This window comes from Grampus griseus, assembly GCF_964374135.1.
Source record: "Grampus griseus genome assembly, chromosome: 12".
In the NCBI taxonomy this organism is placed as follows: domain Eukaryota; kingdom Metazoa; phylum Chordata; class Mammalia; order Artiodactyla; family Delphinidae; genus Grampus; species Grampus griseus.
The window spans coordinates 73285530-73298219 of record NC_139006.1 but is presented as its reverse complement, the minus strand read 5'-3'; the positions used below and the strand labels follow the sequence as shown (position 1 = coordinate 73298219).

General features: G+C 45.6%; 1 protein-coding gene across 8 annotated transcripts in view; it reads right to left on the bottom strand.

Annotated features, from left to right (window-relative positions):
* ZNF532 (zinc finger protein 532) overlaps positions 1 to 12690 on the bottom strand; it is a 108800-nt gene that overhangs the window by 59414 nt on the left and 36696 nt on the right. Inside the window, exon 4 of one of the 8 annotated variants that reach the window (XM_082667831.1) lies at positions 11943 to 12062. The exons of the other annotated variants lie outside the window; for them this stretch is intronic. The gene's annotated coding sequence lies outside the window, so the exon portion shown is untranslated. The remainder of the gene's footprint in view (positions 1 to 11942; positions 12063 to 12690) is intronic. 8 annotated transcript variants of the gene reach the window in all.

Below are 12690 nucleotides of genomic sequence, written 5' to 3'. Positions count from 1 at the left end.
AAAACTACTTCCAAACATATCTTGATCTTGACAGCATTTAATTCTACTGGCAAAACTATTGCTAACACAGTCACCGTCAGATTTGGGGTATCACATGAAAAGCAATAGATTACAGGCAAAACCCCAATTACAGATTTCAATTCATCCACAGAAGTGAGCATCCCAACCCAGCACAGGCCGTCTACTGCTGATAAAGTTTCAAAAATCCCCCAGGAGCTCATTCCATCACGTTTTACTTAATCTTAATTCCCTCCATTATGTTAGGGAAAAAAAACACTCTCCAGGCAGAAAAGTGCAGTGTCCCTTCCATCTCCCTCCCCAGTCCAGTGGTTTCGCTAGTTAAGGGAATGCACAGCTGTTTCCTAATCAATACTCAGCCAACACAGTCTTGCAAATGGCTGTGGCAGCTGAGAAAGGCCTTCCACGAAATTACTCCCAGCACGTTGACAACATGGACCCAAGTACGTGACAGAGCCCGGGGGAGGAAGGCCCTCTCTTTGGCAGCCAGGCTAGATCAGGGTGGACAACAGTCTACGAAGAAGTGCTTTCATTGGGGCTTCCTTGGTGGCGCAGTGGTTGAGAGTCTGCCTGCCAATGCAGGGGACACGGATTCGTGCCCCGGTCCGGGAAGATCCCACGTGCCGCGGAGCAGCTGGGCCCGTGAGCCATGGCCGCTGAGCCTGCGCGTCTGGAGCCTGTGCTCCGCAACGGGAGAGGCTGCAACAGTGAGAGGCCCGTGTACGGCAGGAAAAAAAAAAAAAAAAAAGAAGAAGTGCTTGCATTAATGTGCACGAAGCCCTGGATGGTAGAAGGATGGAGAGTTTTAGGAAAATGGACAGTCACAGCCGTTACTAAAGATGAAGGATATATAAATACACAGACTGCTTGGGGTCTTTACAAGGGGCCCTTCCACTGTAGGGGAGCTCTTCCTCCTCCCTGAACCCCCAGAGCACTCCATCTTAGGATTCGATTATGCTCTGTATGTATTAAAGTGTGTGTGTACTTGTCTCTTCTTACCCACCGGCCTGGCCAGCTGCCTGAAGACAGGCAACGTCCCACTTGCCTTTGCACCATAAATGCCAAATAACCAACAGGACACAAGTCAGGGACCACAACACAGGACTTACAATAAGAACAGGCCTTGACCCTGCTCTGCAGACAACTCAATGCCTCTGAGACCCTCAGGAAGTAAGGGGATCTCTCTGGGCCTGTTCCTTCCTTCTGCCATGGAGGCCAGCAGCCAGGAAGAGAAGGAAAGGGAAGAGGATGAATGAAAAAGTGGAAAGGGAAGGAGAGGGAGAGAAAGAAAGCAAAGGAGAAGGGAAGAAGAGAGGGGAATCAAGAAACAATCAATGTCGGAAGAAACAAGGATCACAGCTGATCTCAGGCAACTTTCAATGGAAGAATCGGCCTAAGTGATTTGTAGACACCTAGACTCTTTCCTTGTCAATATTTACTACATCATTCCTCCTTTAAGTCTGCTTTAAATCACTGAGAAGTTGTCTTTCATATTTTACGAAAGTATTTAATGATTTTTTTCTTGTACTATCTGTAAAAAATCATGCATTCCTAATAAAAATAACTATAAGAGGATCACAGTAGGATTTCTACTCAGGCAACAATAAACGTACCCGTGAAAATTCACATTAACCATAAATCCATCATCAGCTGCTAAGACACCCTCAGCATATTCACCCACTCTGGGACACACCCAAATACTTCAAAGAATTTCGTTGGGAAAAACTACTGTTGAAGATGAAACAAACACTTATGGTTCAATAGGAGCTGAAGAATAAATCACTTTCCAGGGCTTCCCTGGTGGCACAGTGGTTAAGAATCCGCCTGCCAATGCAGGGGACACGGGTTCAAGCCCTGGTCCAGGAAGATCCCACATGCCACGGAGCAACTAAGCCCGTGTGCCACAACTACTGAGCCTGCGCTCTAGAGCCTGCTAGCCACAACTACTGAGCCCACGTGCCACAACTACTGAAGCCCGTGAGCCTAGAGCCCGTGCTCCGCAACAAGAGAAGCCACCACGATGAGAAGCCCACGCACCACAATGAAGAGTAGCCTCCACTCACAACTAGAGAAAGCCTGAGTGCAACAACGAAGACCCAAAGCAGCCAAAAATAAATAAATTTTTTTAAAGTGCATTAATAAAGAGAGAAAGCAACAGAAAATATCATAAATAAAAGAATAAATCACTTTCCATGCACTTATGTCTCAGAAGTCACATGTACTTTTCTCTAGATGGTTTGCTTGGCCTAGAGAGAACACTCTGGGCCACTTTTCTCCCAGATGGGTGCCTGCGGGACCAGACAGGGAATAATGCACCCCCGGCATCAAAGTACAACACTTCTAAGCATATGATGACATGAAAACATCTATATGAAGTCAAATCTAGCGAGAAAGTTTGATATTATGATTTTCTTTTTTAAATGAAGCTGAACTGTAAAATGTGGGCAATGAAAAATCCATCTGTCAGACAATATACCCACTTAAGAGTCCACCCACTTAGGAATAATCCCTGAATGTCACCGTGTTATTTATTTATTTAATTTATTTATTTTTGACTGCGCTGGGTCTTCATTTCTGAGCGTGGGCTTTCTCTAGTTGCGGCGAGCGGGGGCTACTCTTCGTTGCAGTGTGTGGGCTTCTCATTGCAGTGGCTTCTCTTGTTGCGGAGCACGGGCTCTAGGCGCGCGGGCTTCAGTAGTTGTGGCTCGCGGGCTTAGTTGCTCCATGGCAAGTGAGATCTTCCCAGACCGGGGATCAAACCTGTGTCCCCTGCACTGGCAGGCGGATTCTTAACCACTGCGCCACCAGGGAAGTCCCTCACCAGCTTTATTTTTAAGCATCATACTGCCTTCATAAATTGAACACTCACAATAAAACCACCATGAGCGAAGCGTCCCTATGATCTATCTTTACCAGCCATGATGATCCAAGTCTGTAGACCACTTTTTAGAGAATTCAAAACATAGACTCATGAACCACCCCCAAAACCCCACTGGAGTCGAATGGGCCTGAAAGGTGGTTTTTTAATGCCACCACTTATCCAAAGCTGGGATCCAGCCTCTGGATGTCCCCAGTGGTGGCTGGGCTCTGCCTAAATCCCTCAACCCTTTCTTTACAGCTACATGGGATTTATGTCATTTGCCCTCTCCTTATGATTTTGGTGAGCAAAAGACGTCATCCAGTTTCACACCATTCATCCTAGAGGGCAGTCGGTTCAGGAACAAAAAGAACATAACAGAAAATTCAAATACTCAGTGGGTGGGAGGCCCAGAACACACAACCACAAGAAATGATAAAAGGGTCACCACGTGAAACACAACTTGCTAAGCGACTGGCAGTTCACACTGGCAGTGCAGCTGGCAGGCATTCTGATGAATACTTGGAAGATTAATACATGATTCGTACCATCTCCCTCCTGTTTACACACAACAGGGACCTGCCTGCTTTATGGACACACAGGTGCTCACATATGGCGGCGACAGCAGCAGCATTAAATCTTATAGTCAATGGTAGGATGTCGCCCACCACACTGCCGTTATCTTTTCCTATCTGCATAAGTAAAGCAGAGTGAAGGCTTAGAAAACCCCAGAGAGGAACTTCCACGTCTGCAAGCCCCCCAAGGAGTCCAGAAGACATTCCTGATGCAGGAACAACTTTTTCTGTGGACATCTAGGCATACCTGTCCCCACCCCCCCTTCCTCCTAACGCCTAAGATGTACACACTTTCTCTTTAGGGAAGAAGATAAACCCAGATGAACTCTTTGGGGTGAAGTACTGGGACACTGTGGAGAGGTAAGAGTGAATTAGCAGCAGTTTAAAAACATATGAGTCAGCTCTCCTAGTTCACCTGAAAGAATAAGGTGAAAATGCACAGCGGGCATAACAGGCCAAGTGCAGCGGCTGCTGAAAGCACATCGCATTGTCTGAAACCCAAGACCATAGTGGCGGTGAGTTCACCTCTCCCGGGCTGTATAATCAATGTAACAAACACCGCTGTCTGTAACTTCACACTTCTTTTTTGGTTTATAGAAATGTTTGTCATGCCCACAATCACACCGTCCTATTACTACCCTCACCCTTCCCACATTCTGGAAGGCAAGAGTGAATTTACCACTTGGGGGGAAAAATGCTTAACTCCTGCTTCATTTCTCCGTTCTATCAAGTACAGAGAGAAATGTTTATGTTTGAAAGTTTTCTTTACTTTTGTTCACCCCAATTCCTAAGTACTGTTTTAAAAATAGATTCTTCTGCTTAAAAACATTACAAAGATAAATCTCAGTCTTCTCGTTTAAAAGATAAGATAAAAAGATCTCATTTTAGCTTCCCTTTCCCTCAACAGCTTGGCTTTCAAACAGAATTAGTTTTAGTTATTGCAACAATGTCTTTCATCTCATTTAAACCCTGTAAAATACAGCTTCCTTCAAAGGCACTAACAGTCTTTTAATTTAAAACTAAACCCCCTATAAATAACGTATAATTCACTAACAGCATTTGTGCTTGATGTATAAAAGTCCTTTCACCTTGAAAATGTCTTGGGGGGGGAATGCTAGGCCTGTTTATAAAAAAAGAAAATCAAAGAACTCAAGTCTGTCACATGGTCACTCTATTCCCTCCTATGACACAGACAAAACACTTCCTTTCCTACCAAAGTCTCTTAAAATTATAGTAAGCTATTTCATCTTTGTTGGTAAAAGTCAAAAGTTATCAAATCAAAAGAAAAACTTACGAAAAACCCATTCACCCCTTAATCATACTTCTTACACTTTGCAATAAGAAACTGTTCTTCATGAAGGCACTTGTCAATTTCCAACTAGAGGATGATGGCACAGAAGCTCCCAGTCATAAAGTAACCACTGAACCCAACTGCAAATAATCCCCAGATACACGCCTGCAAAATGAATACGCAAAGGTCAATGTGACCGGTGACAACACATCGGCTTCCCCATGTAAATGGAGAAACTAACATTTTCTTTAATGAAAATCAATAAACACTAAGTCATAATAATCCTAAAGAAAAACAAATCCAAGTCTACAGATCGCCTCAACAGCATTACACAAACTTTTCAAAGAACAACTATGATAATCCAAGGTCTGTTATCCTTCTGGGGGACTGTATTTGTCACTGTTTTCTGGCACTTATCTGGCCACTGAAGCCCTTTTCGAAGAAGTAATTCAACAGATTAATGCATCTAACTCACATTTCTAACCTTCATTTCTTCAACTGTGCAATGTTCTTATGTGTGTTGATATTATGCAATGCTTCACGTTCAGTCTGCTGCTCACAGAAAATGACTTAGCACCCTCAGGTTTCATGTCTTCAAAGAAATAAGCAGGGGGTTGGTTTCTCCTGGCCTCTACCTCCCAATCCCTGCCTTTCCCCTCATACTAGTACACACACACCCTTGGGCTCTTCCTTCTTCACCAATCCCTTTTCACCTTTAGCATTTTCAACGCCCTCCATCATGACATCTCTTCAACCACAAAAGAGAAAAAGACATCACATCTCTTTTTCCCCAACTGACCATTTCCTTCTCCCTCACTTCAATCTGAATTGCTTATCAGGGAAAAATATTTTCTCACTGCAATTCCATCCCCAACAGCAGGTTCAGTTACACCAATCTGCTTCATGCTTCTTTGCTTGCTCTTCCTAAACCAGCTGGGAAACGATGTCAGTTTTGTGGAGTTTAAAACAAAAAACAGAAACAAAACAAAACACCTGATGGGCTATGTCTCTGCCTCAGGGCTGCTCTCTAGGGAAGGGTGGGGGATGGACAACGAGACTGGGCCCCAAAAACTGGCAGACACTTAGGTCTCAAAAAAATAATAACTAAAAAAAATACACAAACACACACACACACACGAATGGCTACGTGCGTATAGCTTTGAGGGAAAAAATAAGCAATAATAAATGGAGCTATGGAATCTCTTAAATACATGCTAGTTGAAGGCCCCATACAAGTGCCAAAACGCCAGAGAGAAGTGTTTATTTTATCTCCATCCTCCACATTCATCAGGCCCTGGGGGGATCTGGACGGTAAGCCAGGGCACCATGTAGGTCTGAGGCTCCTCTCCAGCCACTGGGAAGAAGTGTGACCCAGGACCACAGAGCGCCCAGCCCCTCTCAGCTTCCAGCACTGGCGGGCGTCCCCCCCACTCCCTGCACACCACCTGCTGAGGCCAGAAGAACTTCACTTTCTAAACAGCCCCCACCAGGTTAGCTGCCCACGTGTAAAAAGACAGTTTACACATAAGGTGAAAAGGAAAGAATATACGTTTTAATTCTGTATGAGTTAATAAGAAATTAGTAAAGGCAGCTGCTATTGTCCAGAATAGATATCTTCTTGTTTCACTGAATCCTGATGGTATCAATATTGACATACAGATACTCTGGCCAAGGCCGTGTTTTCTTCTTCAGTTAAAACCTAATATTCCTGACTTGAAAAACCACCGATGTGAAAGTTCAAACTGCTTCTGGAAACATAAACACAGAGGCACTGCATCAGGGCACAACCTTGGGAAAGACAAGAATATATCCAGCCCCTGCCCCTCCCTGCGGGTTATCCTTCACTTTTCCCTCAAGGCTACACCGACGAGCGCCTCCCCTTCCCTCCTCCACCCACCCTTCCTCCCACAGGAATAGAAGCAAATGGTCCCTACAAACCTCAGCCTCTTCCAGAAGCTTGACTCGCAGTCTTGGCCTACTCCTCGCATCACTCCCCCCAACTCCAAGCACTCACAGGTCACACGAAAGCTCTGCAGTAAAAAGCTCCTTTGCGTTTTCCACGTGGTTCTGCAGCTGTCAAGGGTACCTCCAGAGAGGACTGCAGCAAATCCCCGCGCCTCGTGCCCCAGGCCGTCCTCTGTGTCACTCTGCCCCACCACCCTCTCTCTTCCTTCTCCTTAACTCCCACCCTGCCAGGGGACAGAGGCTGTTTTCCAACCTTCCCCCGGTACCTACTCCACACCTCCTTCTTTCCACAGTCAGCTGCGAAGACAACAGGCAGGACCCCTCCCCACGGTCCGCCTGCCCCTTCAGACCCTGCCTGGTCCGCACAGCTGGCCTTTCCCAGCTGGTCCTCACTGGGAGGTTGCTGCCCGGCTCCGGGGCTTTTGGCCACTCCTATTACCTCTACCTACTGGCTAAAGAGACGTCCCCCAGCCTCAATCTGGAGACCCTACCCTTGTGCTCTGTCCATGGGCACGCTGCCCTCACAGTCAAGTTCTCAGTCGTCGGGAGATCCTACACCGCCCAGCTCCTTCCCCACCCCTTTGCTACCCACTCGCCTGAAACCACCGTTAAGATCCAGGCTGTAGGGGGAAACGTGGAGGTGACAGAACTGTTCTGTACCACAACTGTGGGGCTGGATACACACGTCTATGTCTTTGTCAAGACCCAGAGAGTTTTACTGTGTGTAAACAAAAAATAAAAGCAATCAGGAATGAGGAGAGGCCCAAAATAAGAGACCAAGTGTAACAAAGAACTAACTGTATCACAAGCAAATGATGTAACACCCGTGCTGAAGATGAAGAGACCGTACGGAGGAAAAGAACCCACCCAAGTAACTTTGGAAAACAAAACCTTGACTGTATACTGTAAGGTTACAGAGAAAGGGAACTGTACACAAATAGTGTCCTCCACTTAGTTGAAAACTGCTGAAATTTGAGTAAAGTCTATGGTCTAGTTAGCATTATACCAATGATAATTTTTTAGTTTTGATTAATATGTTATAATTATACAAGGTGGCTAGGGAAAATTGGGTAAAGGGCACCTGGAAATTCTTTGTATTATTTTTGCAATTTTTCTAGAAGCTAAAATTATTCCAAAATAAAAAGTTAAATGAAAATGCATGCGTTCATTTAATAGTGTATAGCTACTAAATGAAATAAAGCGAGTGCCTCACAGCTAGAAAACACTCCAAAAACGGTCCATTCCCATTCTTTGTTGCCTTGTGCTGGTCCTTGTTGCCTGTGTCCTTTCTTACTGCCGCTGCCTTTCAGCAGAATTTCATTTTCCAGCCATCTTGTCCTCTCGTGGACCCTGCAAGCACTGCTAGAAGCCCCTCGGGTTTCCCCTGACTCCCTGGCTCTTCCCCTCCTGGGTCCCGTCAGACTCTGTCACCTACCTTTGTCCAAAGGCAGCCTCGGCCACCCCTGTGGTCACAACAATCCCATATATTCACAGAACTCACACATTTCTACCTACAGCCCTAATTCTGCCTTCAGAGCCACCTTTCCAATTGCCAACTTTATATGCCACTTGACTCTCCCAACAGGAGGTCAAACTTACACTAAAGCCCTCCTTCGTTTTCCCTCCCAACCTGTCCCCCGTCCAAGTCCTATCCACGTTGTCCATGACACTCACCTCCACTAGGGAAACAGTAAAAGCCCTTCACGTGCTGCACTTCACACACTGCGAAACACAGACCCCAGTTTTGAAGGACCTTACTAGGCTTTTCACAAATGCAGCACTGAAATACATAGAGTAAATGCTGAACTTTTCTACGCTGAACAGATTTCTTTCTGCAGGACAGCCTCTATTACGCAACAAATATTGTAAGTCTCCAAAAAGAGGGATGCTATAGTTCCCAAATTTTGATCTAACCACAGGTCATTTTTTCTGATCTGTGAACACAAATGCCAGAATGATTTCCCAGGTGGCTGCACCAATTCTGTTGCTGCCACCATGCATTAGAGTTACTTTAAGCCCACCCTGCCCCCAACTTTATAAATATTTATGACACAAAATGATGACTTCTTATACAACTTCTACATTACTAGGAAGTTTAAACTTTTCCTAATATGGTTTGCTTACTAGCTGTAAAAGAAATATTTGTTCTGTGACTGATGAATGAATGCATGGAGGGAGATGATGAATTTCCTATTTACTTCTCTCTGCAGCTCCATGAAATCACTTACCGACCTACGTTCTTGTCACTTAATAAGCAAGAGCATACAAAAACCCATCCATACAGTTGCCTAAAATAAACTAGTTTCTATGGACAAACCCTGGTGAAGAGAATGAGCTTTAATGTCCCAGCGACAACACACAGACAGCGGGTGTGAGGCCCAATGTCCCTCCCAGCACTAACATTCCCTGTGCTCTCTCTGGCTTCTTTGTGTTGGAAAGTTTTCCACCTAAAAATGGAGATAACAGCATACACCCAACCCCAGGGCTGTGCTATTTAGATATCTAGAGGGAACTGTCATGATCAAATACACTACACAAAAAGCACAGAGAGCATAACATTCAAACACGGAGGGCAGGTGGTCAGACATTTTCAAGGCATGTTCCTACTCTTTTCATCCCACAACCAGACCAGAGACCTGCAACCACAGCCGGGAGACCCGTGTGGCTGACAGGTTCCTCGTCAGCGTTTGGATCTGAGCAAGAAAAGAAAGGAGCCTAAGTGGGCAGCACTCTCAGCAGGGGGGCTGGTACCGAGGGGCTAGGGGTCAAAGGTCAGGGGCTCGCCCTGTCCAGCACAGAACCCACAGGCTGAGGCGTGAGCCTCAGTCGGGATCAGAATTAGAGGCTGAGGTGCAAATGACCCAGCAGGTCAGAACCAGGGGGGTGGACAAAGAGATGCTCAGACCAGAGGCGTGGGGCACCGCCCTCACTTGAGCTCCGCAGCGCCCAAAGGACAGCAGAACTATGGACTAGCAACTCCATGGTGGGCAAAGCTTCCCACGAGCAGCGGCAGCAAGCTCGGCAGCCACAGCTGAAAGGATTCTGGCTGCTCGGTGCCCTACAGAAGACGTACTGTCCTCCAGATGCAGGGCAGGCCGGGGGTGAGACCTGCCTTCTCCAAATCCTCAGGACCCGCACGAGTAAGTTTTCCCCACGGGAGATCCAAGAATTTTATCAAGCTCTAAGTTTTGAGTCTCAGTTAGTAAAATAAAATAGAATAAAAAACTGATTAATAGGGCCTCCCTGGTGGCGCAGTGGTTGAAAGTCCGCTTGCCGATGCAGGGGACACGGGTTCGTGCCCCGGTCACGGAGGATCCCACATGCCGCGGAGCGGCTGGGCCCGTGAGCCATGGCCGCTGAGCCTGCGCGTCTGGAGCCTGTGCTCTGCGGTGGGAGGGGCCACAATAGTGAGAGGCCCGCGTATCGCAAAAAAAAAAAAAACTGATTAATAATTAAGGTGATGTGGGGAACAGAAAAGAAAATGTGTATCTCTGTTTTGAGACAAGGAGTAAAGAAGAATATTCACTTCAGCTTACAGTCCCCCCTCACACTCAATAGCAAGACACATGCTCAGAAGGTTCTCAGGCAGGGTTTCCCAGGAAGGACAAATACAGAGAAGAAATTACATCCGGAAGATGTGAATTTTATATCATTCCAGTTGCCTACACTTTAATTAATCTTCATTTAACTATACTGCTACCCTTGGCATTCTCTACCATCTAAGCTGCACCTTAAATTGGGGAATGATAAATGCAAACCTCTAGCTCCCAGGTCCATTTTATTTCAGCTGCTTATTTTGCCTTGATAAAACCAAATGCACAAAATTTAATTTTAATAGGTTTTTAACTATCTCCCTAAGGTTCATGAATCTGTAAAATTCTTGTAAAAACTGTATTAAAAGACAAATCACAGACCAAAAATATCACCCAGCCAAATGCAATCTAAATTTGTAGCCAGATTCCTATGTAGTGTTGATACTAGAACACAAAACACGTTTTTAAAATATATAAAAGCAGCCTAATTGCCCATCCAAGGAATAATTTTGTATTGATCTAGGCTAAAATTCTGACAGCTATAAAAACCAGATCTGGGGACTTCCTTGGTGGTGCAGTGATGAAGAATCTGCCTGCCAATGCAGGCGGCATGGGTTCGAGCCCTGGTCCAGGAAGATCCCACATGCAGCAGAGCAACTAAGCCCATGGCCACAAATACTAAGCCTGCGCTCTAGAGCCCGTGAGCCACAACTACTGAGCCCGTGTGCCACAACTACTGAAGCCCGCGCACCTAGAGCCTGTGCTCCGCGACAAAAGAAGCCACCGCAACGAGAAGCCCACGCACCGCAACGAAGAGTAGTCCCTGCTCGCCGCAACTAGAGAAAGCCTGGGCACAGCAACGAAGACCCAACGCAGCCAAAAATTTTTAAATTGATTAATTAATTTAAAAAAAAACAGATCTGGGCAACCATATGAAAAGATTTGACAGGAAAATGAAGAAATGAGTCATGTGAGGTGAACCCAGCACTGGGGCAGATGCCTGGCAAAGACCAAAAGTGAGGACAGCCAGCACCGAGACCTGGGTTTCTAACACTGTTCTCCACTAGAAAAAGAGACCAGCGCTCCTTGAAGAAATGGCCAATTCCAGCACTGGGCAGGAAATGCACAAAATGAGCCTGGAGCATTCTGTGGTGCCAGAAATTAAGGAAATGCTCCAAAACAAGACAAAAAGAAAGGAAACAAACTGCATTGAGAGGAGCATGTCAGAGGGACACAGAGGTGAACTGAAAGAGTTCCCAACGGCTCAAGCTGTTACAACACAAGCAACAAATAAAGCAATACTGGGTTGTAACCTGAAATATAAAATAAACATCCATGAGTCCGTACTGATACAAATGATTGAATAAATGGGGAAAGGCAAACAAATCTGTGCAGAACTCCAAATAACTTAGGTAGATGCCCTACCCTTACGGAGGCGAAGAATAATCCCACTCCTTAAGTGACTCTCCTCCAAAGACGACGGTACGGAAAGGGGAGAGAAAAGAGTAACTCCACAGTGGAAAGGCCTCACCAACACTACCTGAGCCAGGTGACCAAGGGCAACATCAACAGTGATAAGTCATATGGATAGTATGTCCCCTTGATGTGACAGAACAGCACGTTATCCCAGAAACACATCACACCCCAGCCTAACCACAGGGAAAACAGACAAATCCCAACTGAGGGACATTCTACAAAATTACCTGACCAGTCCTGCTCCAAACTATCAAGGTCACAACAAGGGAAGTCTGAGGAACCGTCACAGCAAGAGGAGTCTAAGGCGACACGGTGACTAAATGCAATGTGATCTCCTGGATGGGATCCTGGGACAGAAAAAGGACACTGGGTAAAAACTGAGGAAATCTAAATAAAGCATGGACTTTAGTTTTTGTTTAAAAAGTAAGAGAGATAATGAATAGTTAAGAGAGTGGGGGAGTATTAAAATGCAAAGAAGGGAGCTGGGATGAGCAGAAGTTGGGTACTTCTATCCTTTTACTCCCAAAGAACGTTGGCGAATGGCATTACAAACAAGAAGTAATTCCTAAAATGTTTAAATAACAGCTCTGCATATGTGGAGATTAATTTTCCATTTTATCCTCTTACCAATAAGCTGCCTCAAGGTCAGCCACTGAGTAATCAAAACAGCTTAGCAACTTTTAAACCTAAGTTTATTAGAAATAGAATTTCTAAAAGTTTGCATTCCCAATGCTTTCTTGCACACAAAATGATGGAGATGACCGTTTGCTACTACAGGCAGCCCCAGCCTGTGGCCAGAGACGATAAACGATTTATTCGGTTTCTCTTTATGCCCAAGGAGGGCAGCTGGACTACTGAATCACTGACAGTTAGCCGTATAAAACAACAGCCTATGTGGGGACTTCCCTGGAGGTCCAGTGGTCAGGACTTCCACTGCAGGGGACACAGGTTCAATCCCTGGTTGGGGAACTAAGA